The sequence below is a fragment of the Bombina bombina genome, chromosome 5, assembly GCF_027579735.1.
Source record: "Bombina bombina isolate aBomBom1 chromosome 5, aBomBom1.pri, whole genome shotgun sequence".
Classification (NCBI taxonomy): domain Eukaryota; kingdom Metazoa; phylum Chordata; class Amphibia; order Anura; family Bombinatoridae; genus Bombina; species Bombina bombina.
In genome coordinates this window covers 671350464-671365837 of record NC_069503.1, presented here as the reverse complement: position 1 = coordinate 671365837, position 15374 = coordinate 671350464, and positions in this window count along the sequence as shown.

Here is a 15374-nt window from a genome sequence, read left to right as displayed (position 1 = left end):
TTTTGTTAAATATGGAGAACGTATTCAGGTCTGCGGCAGCAAAGTTAGGCGATGTCAGGCGAGCGTATTGGTTCCGGCGAATGCAGCATAGTTGACAGCTTGATAATTAGGCCCCCTTGGCTTTTACATGCATCAGGTAGCACGAATATTACCAGTTAAAAGTAAAAACTTGTTGCTTACACACTAACTACAGGCACGCAAAAATTTGAAGTCCAAATAACACGATAGTGTTAACATAATCCCTCATAGGCTTCAATGGAGAGTGAAAATTGAAAAAAACACCCAACAAGTTGCTCAAACCCGATCACATTTTCTCAAGTGCGCTAACCCAACATGAAATATGAATATTTCACATTCCAATGTTCTTCACATAGCAGAATAGGTTCTTTTTATTCTTAAATACATATTGCTATCTCTTGAATATTGCATAAATATGCTTTTACATGTTTTCAGATACTTGACAGCAAAGGGCTCCAATTCATTTTACTTTAAACTTGCAATCCATGCGCTACTAACAACGAGCGCAAACACTTGACGATATACCCCTTTTCTCTCCTGCACAATAGTTAGCACGCCACTAGTAATCTAGCCCACAATTTGCTAAAAGCAGCTTTAGCACAAGGGAGTAATATGGTTCACCAGCTAAAATGTATGATGGTATAAAGTGACAAAAGAAATGTTTTTATTTTTTTTAATTTTTAACTAGAAATTTTTATTGAATAATATAAAATCCTAATTTTTGGTTATTGGGAAAATTAAAGTAATGCTAAATGTGAAACTATAAATTCATAAATTATGTGTTGGAATAAATAACTCTATTGCTGTTCTATACCATATAGAAAATGTGACATACACCAAAAAAAAAAAAAAAATCAAAGTATAATTTGCAGTGGTAATAACAAAGGGAAAAAAAATTTCTAAAATGAGTGATTAAATTAAATAGCCTAAAATATGCTTCAGCACTGGAGAGTAAAATGGTTCAGCAGCTAAGAGGTAAAAGCAGTAGAATTAAAATGTATGTATTTTTATATTTAAATGTAAATAGATCACCTATACACTGTATATGTGAAGTAAAGCTCTGTTTAACAAAACAGAACAGGTAGTTGATTTTCAAACATTATTTAAAAGCTACCTAAGGTCATCAGACTTTTCCAACATTTAAAACTTTAGAGTTTTCAAGCATTTAAAAAAAAAAAAAAAAAAATAGAGAGATGAGAGAAATTTCATATAACACTTATTACTGATCACTAATAAAAATATTATCATATGCACATTCACTGTTTGTTTTGTTTTTTTGTTTTTTACACCAAACAACATAGAATTCTTTACGTATTATCATGAACACTATTCATCATTATTCACATATTAAAGGGTGAACATAATAATATATATTATACATTTTCAATGTCAACCAAGTAACATTATTAGTCTAGCTATGATTTTTTTCCCCCTTTTTTCTTTTCTCTCCCTATCTCTCTCTACCCATTGCACCTAGTTGACACTCTCCTCCCTGCAGTTTAGGTAATGCTTAACCTAAAAAAATACACAATAATCAATATCATAACATGGAATGTAGGAGGAATTAATTCCCCTATAAAAAGGAAAGCAATTTTAAATAATTAAAAAAAAAGTGTAATTCGGATGTAACTTTCTTTTCTCCGTTACAGACACTGTTTAAAGCCAACACATGACTTCTTCTTCTTGATCCCATACTACAGAGCTGTTGTGACCATAAATTTTAAACTCCCAACGGTCACAAGGGCCCTGCAGTGTGGGATCAAAAAGAAGAAGTCATGTGTTGGCTTTAAACAGTGTCTGTAACGGAGAGTACTAAGAATCCGAATAACAGCAAAAAGCCTTGGGATGTCTGTGAGTAAAAAAACGGAACGGACTAACTCATTTAAGTGAAGGGAGAGTGGCTACAAGAAAGGTAATTGATCTCTTGCTTTATGTTGTTAAAGGATTGAGAACCTTCGACTGAGCCACTTTGCGGATTGTAAATCTCCCTGTCACAGTAATGCTTGTTACGCTTTGTCTTCCTGGTTACCTTTACATCCGGCTAATAACTAACAGCTGTCTGTCTGATATTAGTACATATTATTGAGCTGAAAGTTTCTGACAGTGAATGTTCTTTTAAAAATATCAAGAAATGATGGAAAATAAATGTATGTATACATAAAAGGGCACTGCTTTTTAACCCTTGCTAATCTGGACACTCTGAAATAAGCATGCTTTGTTACTAACAACACACCAGCGCTGGTTACTATTTGTTTCAAACATGGACTTTTTGTTTGCTTAGTTTCTTTGTGTGCACACAAGATTTATGAGTAAGATTTGTGATGAATTGCAAATTAGGAATGTATATATATTTATGCACCCAAGAGATAATTGCTTATGACTGCTTCTACTTTATGAATGGGTATTAACCATTGCTACACCTGTAGTATTCTTGTTTTTTTCTCTGTTCTTTGGTTTTAAAGAACTAAATGAATAAATAGGTGTTTTTGTAACATTTAAAAGAGTGCTGTATTCCCTGTATTTAATGCTTTTCTTAAGATTGGAGATTCAATTTCTTTCTTTATTTAAGTATATTTGTAATTTTCATGGGTGTGCACCATTAAGAAGTTATTTTGCTTCTATAAAACATACACCTAACTGTTTTGAACAGATATATCCTAATATATAAATCTAACATTACTATTATACTAAAATTAAAATAACTACAAATTAAAATAATTAAACTACACGTTAAAAAAACCTAACCTTACTAGAAAAATTAAATCTACAATTACAAAAAATAAAAAAAATACTAAATTACAAAAAATAAAAAACTACTAAATTACAAAAAATAAAAAACACTAAATTACAAAAAATAACAAACGAAATTATCCAAAATAAAAACAATTTCACCTAATCTAATAGCCCTATCAAAATAAAAAAGCGCCCCCAAAATAAAAAAAACCCTAGCCTACAATAAACTAACAATAGCCCTTAAAAGGGCCTTTTGTAGGGCATTGCCCTAAAGAAATCAGCTCTTTTCCCTATAAAAAAACAAAGACCCCCCAACAGTAAAACCCACCACCCAACCAACCCCCAAAATAAAAAACCTAACTCTAACAAAAACCTAAGCTACCCATTTCACTGAAAAGGTCATTTGTATGGGCATTGCCCTTGAAAGGGCATTCAGCTCTTTTTCATTGCCCTTAAAATGGCATTTAGGTCTTTTAAGAATGCCCAAAACTCTAATCTAAAAAAAAAAACACCCCAAAAACGTTAAAAAAAACTAACACTAACCCCCAATGATCCACTTACAGTTTTTGAAGTCCAGACATCCATCCTCATCCAAGCGGCAAAGTCTTCATCCAGGCGGGGAGGTCTTCATCCATCCAGACAACGTCTTCTATCTTCATCCAGACGGCATCTTCTATCTTCATCCTGGCGGCACGGAGCGGCTCCATCCTGAAGACATCCGTCATGGTGCATCCTCTTCATACGGTCGCCACGTATACTGAATCTTCAATGCAAGGGAGCCTTTTCAAAATTGGGTCCCTTGCATTCCTATTGGCTGATTTGATTTTTGAAATTCAAATAATCCAATAGGATGAGAGCTACTAAAATTCTATTGGCTGATTTGAATATCCAATAGAATTTCAGTAGCTCTCATCCTATTGGATGATTTAAACAGCCAATAGGATTTCAGTAGCTCTCATTCAAGGAATTAGAAGGGCTGGTGAGCATTCTTATAGAATCTCACCAGCCCAGAGAGCTATAGAAAATCGGCCTCTAAATTTTATTGGTTGTTGCCTGGTTATCATTTTAAATATGTTGTTCACTTCATAGCTATAATTACATTAAAGATATTTACAAGGATGTATAGTAATGCGCTAGGTAAAAGGATATCACACTCCTCTCTAATGAAAACAATCCTTCTACATTGTGCACACGGCTGGGATATAAAAGGGTCATGTCCTGATTACTGGAACTCACACCTGGAGGACTCATTTGTGTAAGTTCCTATAAAAGCTCACTCTGCCTTTCACTCTGGGCTGAGTTATTGCCTTTCTACCTGGTTTCTGGTTCTTGTAAGCCAAAGTATTCTTACCTGTGTATGCTCACCTTGTTCTAGAAACTCAAGCATACTTACCAGATACCTGCATAGGCCCACCTTGTTTCAGAGACCAAGCATACTTACCTTGTAACTGCATATGCTCACCCTGTTCCAGAGATCAAGCATTTTTACCTGATACCTGTGTATCCTCATCTTGTTCCAGAAACCACATACCCTGTACCTGCGTATGCTCACTTTGTCCCAGAGACCAAGCATACTTACCTGATACTTGTATATGCTAACCTTGTTCCAAAGACCAAGCATACTTACCTTGCACCTGTGTATGGTCATCTGGTTTCTGAAATCCAAGCAGACTTGCCTGATACCTGTGTATGAAGCTGTACCCATCTGGTATCCCGTGACACTCTCACCAACAATAACTGACACATACATTTCAAATTGACCTTCCAAATAAATACCTTTTTTTCTGTCTATTACCAGTGTCACAGAATAAACATAAAACTCTCATGTCTAGGGGCCCTATACATTGGCTTAGGAAGTATAGAAAATAGGAGTTTTAACTATAAACTTCATATATTTGTATCCCTTAAACACTGACCTACAAGTCTAAATCTAATCTAACTCCAAACTTATTTTTGCCTATGAAGTCTAATGATTACCGTTAAGCAACAGGAATTTTTCATTGATACCCCAATTCCCACTGAGGGAGCTTATCTCCAGTAGGACAAATATCAGAATACCAAAAAAACTAAAGATTGGACAAATTCCACCTTAAATACTCAATAACAAATAATGGACATGTTCCACCTTAAGACTCCTGGCAGTGATAGGATCTCGAATTACACACCCATGGCCAATTAACCTATCAGAAAAAGACTACTGCTTTAAGTAAATGGTTACTGCAAGTGTAAATCTTTCTTGAAAAAGCCCCATGTGTGGGGCGAAACGGGTCAAATGAGTTACTACCTGTGCATTATTTGGAACCTTAAGCCCATTGTGGCTCTGTCTGAAAAAACTGGACACACAGCCTACTTTGCACAATACAGCCCAGACACTCAGGAACCAGGATTACTGCATTCATACAGATCAGTTCTGTGTATCCTCATTATCCACAAAGGATTATACACTACGGTGTTAATACACTCATTCAGCAAGATCATTTTTGTGCTAAACGGAACAACGGAGTTCCAGTGATGTCAGGAGCAGACGTCAGCAGCATACCAACCTGGAAGTGAATACAGAGGAACAAGGATTTACACAGTAGTCTGTCTACACAGAAAGGAGTAAGATCTGCACGCATTACAGCGAATCCATCTGCGGGATACCAGCATCTCCACCTAAGTGGCTCACACAACCTGAGCCCCTAAGTACTTTCACTTTGCTTGTCTTTTATTAAAAACTGCTAGGGCTACATATTGCCCCACCAAATGAGAGCAGGATCCATTAATAAACACAACCCCACTCTAGACGTAGAGCAAGAGGGTTCTACAGGTACTTTTACTCATTTTTTATTTTAGTGAATATTCACTCGTTGTTTTTAGGCATTTGGTATCAAAGTCATTTACCAAGTGTATATTATATAGCCATTTGTTTTTAAACAATTTAATATTTGGTCATTGGTTTTAGCTACCTAGCTAGATGTCCAGAGTATCATTTTTATTGTATGCCATTAATAAATACCTGTATTCTTTTAATACTTATAGTTGTGTTCTTAATTTCATACAGCACAGATATTTTACCAGCTCTCCCTTATATATTATATGTTTTTTTGGCACTAGTCAGATAAGTACTATTGTTCAGCTAGACACTATTGTAATCTGCTTTGCACAAGCTAGTCCTTAGTGCTTCGTACATATAGTACCTTTGCCACTCATATACCATCACCTACTCTCGTATAGCTCTTAAATATTCTTGACATATGTCGCCTATATAGACGTACCCTAGCTCCCCAGTGCCAGTATTCTTTCTTCTTGTCCACATTACCCCATGACAGTCTCACCAACAGTACCCTCTGCGTAACCTGTGCTTATTGAGAATCCAGTGTCTGATTTCCTCTTATCAGCTGTTTTTTCTCTACCTACCTGGTATTCTTTATCAGCCTTACCATTTACTGCACAATAAAAGCACCAGTGCCCATTGCACTTTGTTACTGCAAATTACTGAAGTATTCTGAACTTTGTATTGGACTTTAGTGTTCTGCATTAGACCTATTTTCAAACTTGCTGCTTCTGTGATCTTCAATTTGAACTACCAACTGTTCTTTTGCTTATCAATCTCTAAAACTTTGGAAAACACTGTTCTATGTATCTGTTCCTGAGTTCTGAGTTCCACACAATCTGATCTTCTCACAGTAACAAACAGTAAACCACTTTCCTGTCCGAGCATGTGTCTTCTCAGTGTCAGGCAGAGTGATGTTTCAGAATGAAACAAGCTGGAATCAATGTCTGAGAGGCCCAGCTTACCACAAGCCTTCCAAAGCACTGGGTAGAGCTATGCCAGGGTGAGATAGACAAAACTTAGTAGCTCAACTCTATGAAGTACTTTAATCAGCACCAAAAAAAAAAAATACTAAAAATTAACTGCAAGTTTGTAAATTAAAATAACAAAGAAAGACACACCTTTGTAAAAGTTTAGTCTTACTATCCAAATATAAACTTGCATAAGTTACTTAAATGCAGATTTCCTGATAGCTGAGGTTCCAGGGTAAAGGTAATCTAAGTCAGACAATACGGGTCAAGCCCTTACAAGGAAAAGCGTCAAAAAAATCAATCAAACAAATGCAGTGTTCATAAACAAGCTTAAAGGGACATGAAACCCAAAATCTTTCTTTCATGATTTAGAAAGAGCATGCCCTTTTAAACAACCTTTTAATTTACTTCTATTATCTAATGTGCTTCATTCTCCTTATATCCTTTGCTGAAAAGCATATCTAGGCTTAGTAGCTGCTGATTGGTGGCTGCACATAGATGCCTCGTGTGATTGGCTCACACATGTGTATTGTTATTTCTTCAACAAAGAATATATAAAGAATGAAGCAAATTAGATAATTAGATAATAGAAGTAAATATGAATGTTGTTTAAAATTGTATTTTCTATCTGAATCATGAAAGAAAAATTTGGGGTTTAGTGTCCCTTTAAGTCATAAACCAAGTCAATAGAAACAAATGGTTAAACAGAATAATAGTCAGGAGAAACAGAAGTCAAACCAGTATATCTAAATAGTAATTGCCAGAGTAGAAGAATAAACTCATTACACAAGCAACCACATGTTGAAAACTAACGGCTAGATTTAGAGTTCTGCGGCCAAAGGGGTGCGTAAGCTACGCGTGCTGTTTTTCCCCCGCACCTTTTAAATACCGCTGGTATTTAGAGTTCACAGGATGGCTGTGTTAGGCTCCAAAAAAGGAGCGTAGAGCATATTTACCGCCACTGCAACTCTAGATACCAGCGTTGCTTACGGACGCGGCCAGCTTCAAAAACGTGCTCGTGCACGATTCCCCCATAGAAAACAATGGGGCCATTTGAGTTGAAAAAAAACCTAACACCTGCAAAAAAGCAGCGTTCAGCTCCTAACGCAGCCCCATTGTTTTCTATGGGGAAACACTTCCTACGTCTGCACCTAACACCCTAACATGTACCCCTAGTCTAAACACCCCTAACCTTACACTTATTAACCCCTAATCTGCCGCCCCCGCTATCGCTGACACCTGCATTTATTTTTAACCCCTAATCTGCCGCTCGGTACACCGCCGCAACCTACATTATACCTATGTACCCCTAATCTGCTGTCCCTAACACCGCCGACCCCTATATTATATTTATTAACCCCTAATCTGCCCCCCACAACGTCGCCACCAGCTACCTACAATAATTAACCCCTAATCTGCCGACCGGAGCTCACCGCTATTCTAATAAATTTTTTAACCCCTAAAGCTAAGTCTAACCCTAACACTAACACCCCCCTAAGTTAAATATAATTTAAATCTAACGAAATAAATTAACTCTTATTATATAAATTATTCCTATTTAAAGCTAAATACTTACCTGTAAAATAAACCCTAATATAGCTACAATATAAATAATAATTATATTGTAGCTATTTTAGGATTAATATTTATTTTACTGGCAACTTTGTATTTATTTTAATCAGGTACAATAGCTATTAAATAGTTAATAACTATTTAATAGCTACCTAGTTAAAATAATTACAAAATTACCTGTAAAATAAATCCTAACCTAAGTTACAATTAAACCTAACACTACACTATCAATAAATTAATTAAATAAAATACCTACAAATTACAAACTACAATTAAATAAACTATCTAAAGTACAAAAAATAAAAAAGAACTAAGTTACAAAAAATAAAAAAATATTTACAAACATTAGAAAAATATTACAAAAATTTTAAACTAATTACACCTACTCTAAGCCCCCTAATAAAATAACAAAGACCCCCAAAATAAAAAAATGCCCTACCCTATTCTAAATTAAATTTTTTATTTTGGGGGTCTTTGTTATTTTATTAGGGGGCTTAGAGTAGGTGTAATTAGTTTAAAATTGTTGTAATATTTTTCTAATGTTTGTAAATATTTTTTTATTTTTTGTAACTTAGTTCTTTTTTATTTTTTGTACTTTAGTTAGTTTATTTAATTGTAGTTATTTGTAGGTATTTTATTTAATTAATTTATTGATAGTGTAGTGTTAGGTTTAATTGTAGGTAATTGTAGGTAGTTTACTTAATTTATTTATTGATAGTGTAGTGTTAGGTTTAATTGTAACTTAGGTTAGGATTTATTTTACAGGTAATTTTGTAATTATTTTAACTATTTTAGCTATTAAATAGTTATTAACTATTTAATTGCTATTGTACCTGATTAAAATAAATACAAAGTTGCCTGTAAAATAAATATTAATCCTAAAATAGCTACAATATAATTATTATTTATATTGTAGCTATATTAGGGTTTATTTTACAGGTAAGTATTTAGCTTTAAATAGGAATAATTTATATAATAAGAGTTAATTTATTTTGTTAGATTTAAATTATATTTAATTTAGGGGGGTGTTAGTGTTAGGGTTAGACTTAGCTTTAGGGGTTAAAAAATTTATTAGAATAGCGGTGAGCTCCGGTCGGCAGATTAGGGGTTAATGTTTGAAGTTAGGTGTCGGCGATGTTAGGGAGGGCAGATTAGGGGTTAATACTATTTATTATAGGGTTATTGAGGCGGGAGTGAAGCGGATTAAGGGTTAATACATTTATTATAGTAGCGGTGCGGTGCGGTCGGCAGATTAGGGGTTAATAAGTGTAGGTAGGTGGCGGCGACGTTGGGGGCGGCAGATTAGGGGTTAATAAATATTATGTAGGTGTCGGCGGTATTAGGGGCAGCAGATTAGGGGTACATAGGGATAATGTAGATGGCGGCGGTGTACGGAGCGGCAGATTAGGGGTTAAAAACATTTAATAGAGTGGCAGCGGTGTGGGGGGCCTCGGTTTAGGGGTGCATAGGTATTTTATGGGTGTTAGTGTACTTTAGAGCACAGTAGTTAAGAGCTTTATAAACCGGCGTTAGCCCAAAAAGCTCTTAACTACTCACTTTTTTCTGGGGCTGGAGTTTTGTCGTTAGATTTCTAACGCTCACTTCAGCCACAACTCTAAATACCGGCGTTAGAAAGATCCCATTGAAAAGATAGGATATGCAAATGGCGTAGGGGGATCTGCGGTATGGAAAAGTCGCGGCTGCAAAGTGAGCGTTAGACCCTTTCCTGACTGACTCCAAATACCAGCGGGTGGTAAAAACCAGCGTTAGGAGCCTCTAACGCTGGTTTTCACGGCTACCGCCCAACTCTAAATCTAGGCCAGAATTAGGGCCTACTTAATCTTAAGGAACATAATTCACTTTCATGGACAAGTACCTGTTATAACAATATTGTTTTAAAAACTCGGAAGTCTGTGAATCAATGACACAAGAATACAATATTATTGTGCATACATATGTTTAAAAGATCATTATATTTGAAAGGTGTGCATAATCACCACATGCAAATAAAAATATAATGCAATAACACATACATTGAATTTAAAATGTGCAGTAGGTTTTTTTCTAACAAATTTCAAAGTTTCTTTTCATTTTCCATCCCCTTTGTCATGTGACAGCCTTCTGCCAATAACAGACTCGTATACGTATATACTGTGCACATGATTGAATAAACATAATTGTTATAAAAGTAAAACAAATATACTTATGTGCACTCTGTATGAAAACATTAGGCTTTTTTCTTTAATTTGGACCCAGGTGTCCTTTGCCTTTAAATGTCCATGTAATCTCTAATCAAGCAGATGGATATAATCCTCAAAGGAAACAGAGACACATTCACATATGCATATTCTGTAGAGAATAGGTACTCCCTGTGACATGCCTGTAGATAGTCTGGTACCTCAGAAAATCTATTCATTTAAACATTGGCTGCAATTTGATAATGGAAGTACTTTTTTTTAATTACATTTAGATTACCTGCCCTATCTGCCATCCAGATGTTAGTCAGTCCAAGGCTTTTGTTTGAGTGCTAATATTATATATAGCGAAAATTGAAGCTCTATGGATTGCATTCAAAGCAATATTAATGTAGGCCTTATTATGTAAAAAAGGATAGAAAGTGAGGATGGTTGTACACAGATTTTCCTGAAACTAGAATAGTGCTAGGAATTTAGAAGACTGTATGCCAATGACATAAGAGGAAGGCATATATTAAATACAAAATACTCAGAAAATATAGAAAAAGATTAACTGATGCAAAATAATGGCCAGAGAAGTTGTGGCAATTTTGCTCTTCCTTTAGGCGCGATCACATATACGGTGCATGTTTCGGCGCAAGCGTGGGAACCTGCGCCGCCTGTAATTTCACCTCGCACATCGGGCTATTACATATACTGTGCCGTTATATGCTAAACTGGCGTAAGTAGGACAAACTGTCGATCTTCTGAAATGTGCGCAAATACACATTTTAGTCGTTGCAAGTAACTTACGCCAGTATTTTGTCCACGGAAAGTGTCAATAAAGAGTAGTTTTATGCAAATTAGGCTAGCACTCGTAAAAATTAACCACGATTTCATTTAAAAATGCGACACGTTATTACGCTATTCAAAATTCATATATAAACCCATGCGCAGCCGCCATTTTCTTCAGTGTGTTTGGATTGTTCGTTGAGCTACAGCACACTACACAGAAGTGGAGGATTAGTCAGAGAAGAGAGAGAGGCTCAAACAGAGGAGTTAGGTCGCATTGTTGTTTGATTAAGCTTGTACACTTACACATATTTTTACATAATGCACACATTTTGCATACATACATATACAAATACACCACACTTTTTTTTCTAACACCTCACACATTTTATTTGAATTTCACAGTGTGATAGGCTGAGTGTTTGGTTGTGATTGTGTGTGATTGAACTGGGAGTGAGTGTGAGAGTTTGTAGTGTGATTTAGTGTGAGTATGGCAGGGAGAGGTAGGGAGGAGGGGAGGAGGGGAGAGGAGTGGCAGGGAGAGGAGTATTGGAGAGGACAGGAGGAGCAGTGGGGTCCCCGTCAGGGAGTAAGTGGAGTGGGGAGAGGGAGAGCTAGAAGGGATGATGGGAGGGGAGATGCCCGAGAGCCCCAGAGACCAGGCACATCTAGGAGAAAGACAGAGGGTGCACATGTGGACAGAAGGGAGGAGGAGGGAGGGGATAGGGAGGAACCCACAACAGGGACATCACAGGGAGGAAGCCAGGTGTCCATGGAGGATGAGAGGCTAAGACGTCCCAACTTCTCATTTGAGGAAAATGTTGCCCTAGTCCAGGCCATCATGGACAATTACAGTGCCCTCTTTGGGCAGGAGAAGGGCAAAGGCATTGCCAAAAGGAGAAAAATGGCATGGTTGGCGGTAGAGGATGCCGTCAACAGTGTGGCCCCCGCAGAGGAGGACTGTTGAGGGCCTGAAAAAGCTGAGGAATGACTGCAAGAGGCGGGTCAAAGAAAAGATGGGGCAGGAAGCTATGCACCAGAGGGGAACAGGCGGTGGTCCATCCCTGGATATTGAGTATAACACCTGGCAGGAGATGATACACAGGTCCCTGAGTATCACAGCAGTCTGTGGACTTCCAGGGGCTTGTGACTCAGGGGCTGCAACCACAGCACATCATGCTGGTGAGTAACATCCCACACACCAGTATTATATGTATTTGAGATATAACATCCTTTAATATCACACATTCATGTACACAATGAGGAGCATGGTATTTGGCCTACTAACAAAAACATATACAATTATATTTGACATTAATGCTACTTAACACAATGCAATTCATGATATGAGGTGAAATAATGCAATACTAACATGTCTCAGATTAACACAGGACACATGTTACAGAGTTTGACATGATAATCAGTATAGGCCCTAGCATGTATCAATGTATATTGTATGCCCACGTGAACATATATCTGACTTTACTAATCCATCTCATCCTTTGACTCCTTCACAGAACCTCCTGTCACAAGGATGCAAACATCTATGCCACCACCACCACCACCCTTCAGGCAACCGCAAGAACAGTATGCTCCCAGTGATGAGCATGGTTGGATGGCTTCAGTTGAGGACCCGGGAGTGATGCCACCACCATTGCCATATGACCCCTGGCAAGATTCCTGGCCAGATAAATATCCTCCCTTTGGCTTTGAGGGGGAGCCAAGACAGCCACAAAGGGTCCATGTATATACCCCCCCCCCCCACAACACAATCTCATGGAAGTCAGGTATTTTACCCACAGACAATGTCACAGGTAGTTCCAATTGGACAGGCTGAGTGTTCACACACTCGTCATCATTGGGACTATCAACCAACCATACGAGCTCCACCATCCTCAGCAATTGGACGAGCTCCACCATCCTCAGCAATTGGACGAGCTTCACCATTGGCAGATGGAAATAGAGCAGATTCTACAGCTGCACCTCAAGAACCATCAGATGCAGGTGACCCTGCCCCACATGAACCAGCAGTTGAAGCTGGCCCTGCCCCACATGAACCAGCAGTTGAAGCTGGCCCTGCCTCACATACACCAGCAGTTGAAGCTGGCCCTGCCTCACATGAACCAGCAGTTGAAGCTGGCCCTGCACCTCAAGCAACAGCAGATGCAGGTGACCCTGCCCCACAAGCACCTAGAAGCCCTGCTGCTCAAGAGCCTGTGGATGCATTGTATTCACCCCTGGGTGAGGAATACATTGCACTCTAGAGGAGGCTCATAACAAGCACAGAGAACATTCAAAGAGGCCAAGAGAGGTTCTTCAGGAACCATGAAAGGTTCATCAGGAGCCAAGAGAGGAGACAGCATCGTTAAGTGCAAGTGTTCATAACCAATCACAGATGATGCAAATTCTGTCTGATATGCAGATGCAAATGGACAATAGATGGAGAGAACAAAATCAACTCTTGGGTGTGTTGGTTGAGCACTTTACACACCAGCAAGATACTGCCTCCAGCCTATCATCTGTGTCCAGCACACCAGTAGAAACAGCAGAATCTTCTCAAACCAGGAGAACAAGGCAATCCACTACAGTCACCTCAGCTCCCTCATCCAAGAAGCCAAAAAAGAAATAAATATTCTTATAGTTCACCATAAATCTTGTCCTCTGTTATTTACCATATAATTGTCATCCACATCCATGTGAGGTGTGTTTTAGTACACTAATATTGTTAAAACATATAATAAGACCTGTGTGGAAATGGCAACAAAAAAAGGTAATATTATCATGTTTATGACATATTCTTTTACTATAACTCACATCCACAATAGTTGTTTATGAATGGCACATATAGTAATATTCCCTTCTAAGATGTAAATCAATGTATCTCACATCCAATATAAATTGAGACAGTGGTATATATAGTAGTGATGTTACTGATAGGGTTGGCATTATCAGGTGTTTTAAGGCTGCAGGTGAAAGGTTCTGGTGTCTGTGATTGGTTTGACACAATTGCAAAGAGGCAGCCTTCAAGAATGTCTTAGAAATTATCATATGAGCCATCCTAGGTTTTGCTTTCAACTAAGAATACCAAGAGAACAAAGCAAGTGTTAGAATTAAATCTGAAAGTAGTTTGAAATAATATGCCCTATTTAAAACAAGAAGGTTTTCTTTGGACTTGACTGTCCTTTATATATTTTGGCATCAATGCCAAGCTGTGTTAGCATTAGAATAAATTACACTCCAGTGGGTTCTAAAGAGATGAAAGTAATACAATTATGATTTCCCATTGTTCTCTCCTCCAAGTATTGTTGATTGTTTTGTGAAGAAATGTAAAGTAAATAAGCAAGCATATGTCCACAAAGTACCTACAAGCTCAATCCATTTGATTATGTTGTGGCTTAAAACTATTTCAAATACACAAATAAACCTTAAAAACAAATATCATAGTATACTGTCCCTTTAACCTTGAGATGCTGCTTAAATGTATGTGTTTTTTAAGGCTTCCAGGGAGTTACATTGCTTTTTTAGTCAGTGCAAGTGTTACTGCCCCTGCAATATGTGGCGAGATGAGAATGGAATAGATTTTCTGAATTCTGCACGCATAAGTCCTTACGCTGTATATTGGATACCAAATTGTGCGGCTGTTCCATGTTAGTCTATGGGTAAAAAAAATACGTCCGAAGGGTGAAATATACGCGCGTAACTTGTATGCTACGCCGTATATGTAATACCAAAATCATGTAAAATCTGTCGGCGGAGGATTTTGCGGGCGACGCTGTAATGGAGGCCTTTATTGGTAACTTTTGAAACATTTTTGTATCCTTACTGAAAACTAAAGCCCCAGATGTGATTATCGTTGGGAATCTTCTAGATTTCTCCCCATCACAATCACTGGCAGATCTGGATTTTGAAAACTAAACAGAAAGTTCAGTATCTATTTTTATTATTCATTGTATAATATTATTTTATTTTCAATGATTGCTTATAATATTTGCTAGATACAAATGCAGATGTAATAGCAGAAGAATGTGCAATAGATGGTATTAAAAGGTACGTTCAGAAAATAGAATTTATAATAACAGACTCATCTGGTCATTTCTTCTGGCAAATTACTTTTATTATTATTATTATTATTATTCATTTCAATTAGAATATGTAAAACTAATGAAAAATGTATTCCAATATTATAAATGAACAACATATGATGCACTTTCTGTATCTAAGAACAACATATAGTTGAAAGAGGTTTGTATTCAATTTTTTTTATATATAAACTACATTAAAATGTATTGAATTTTTGTA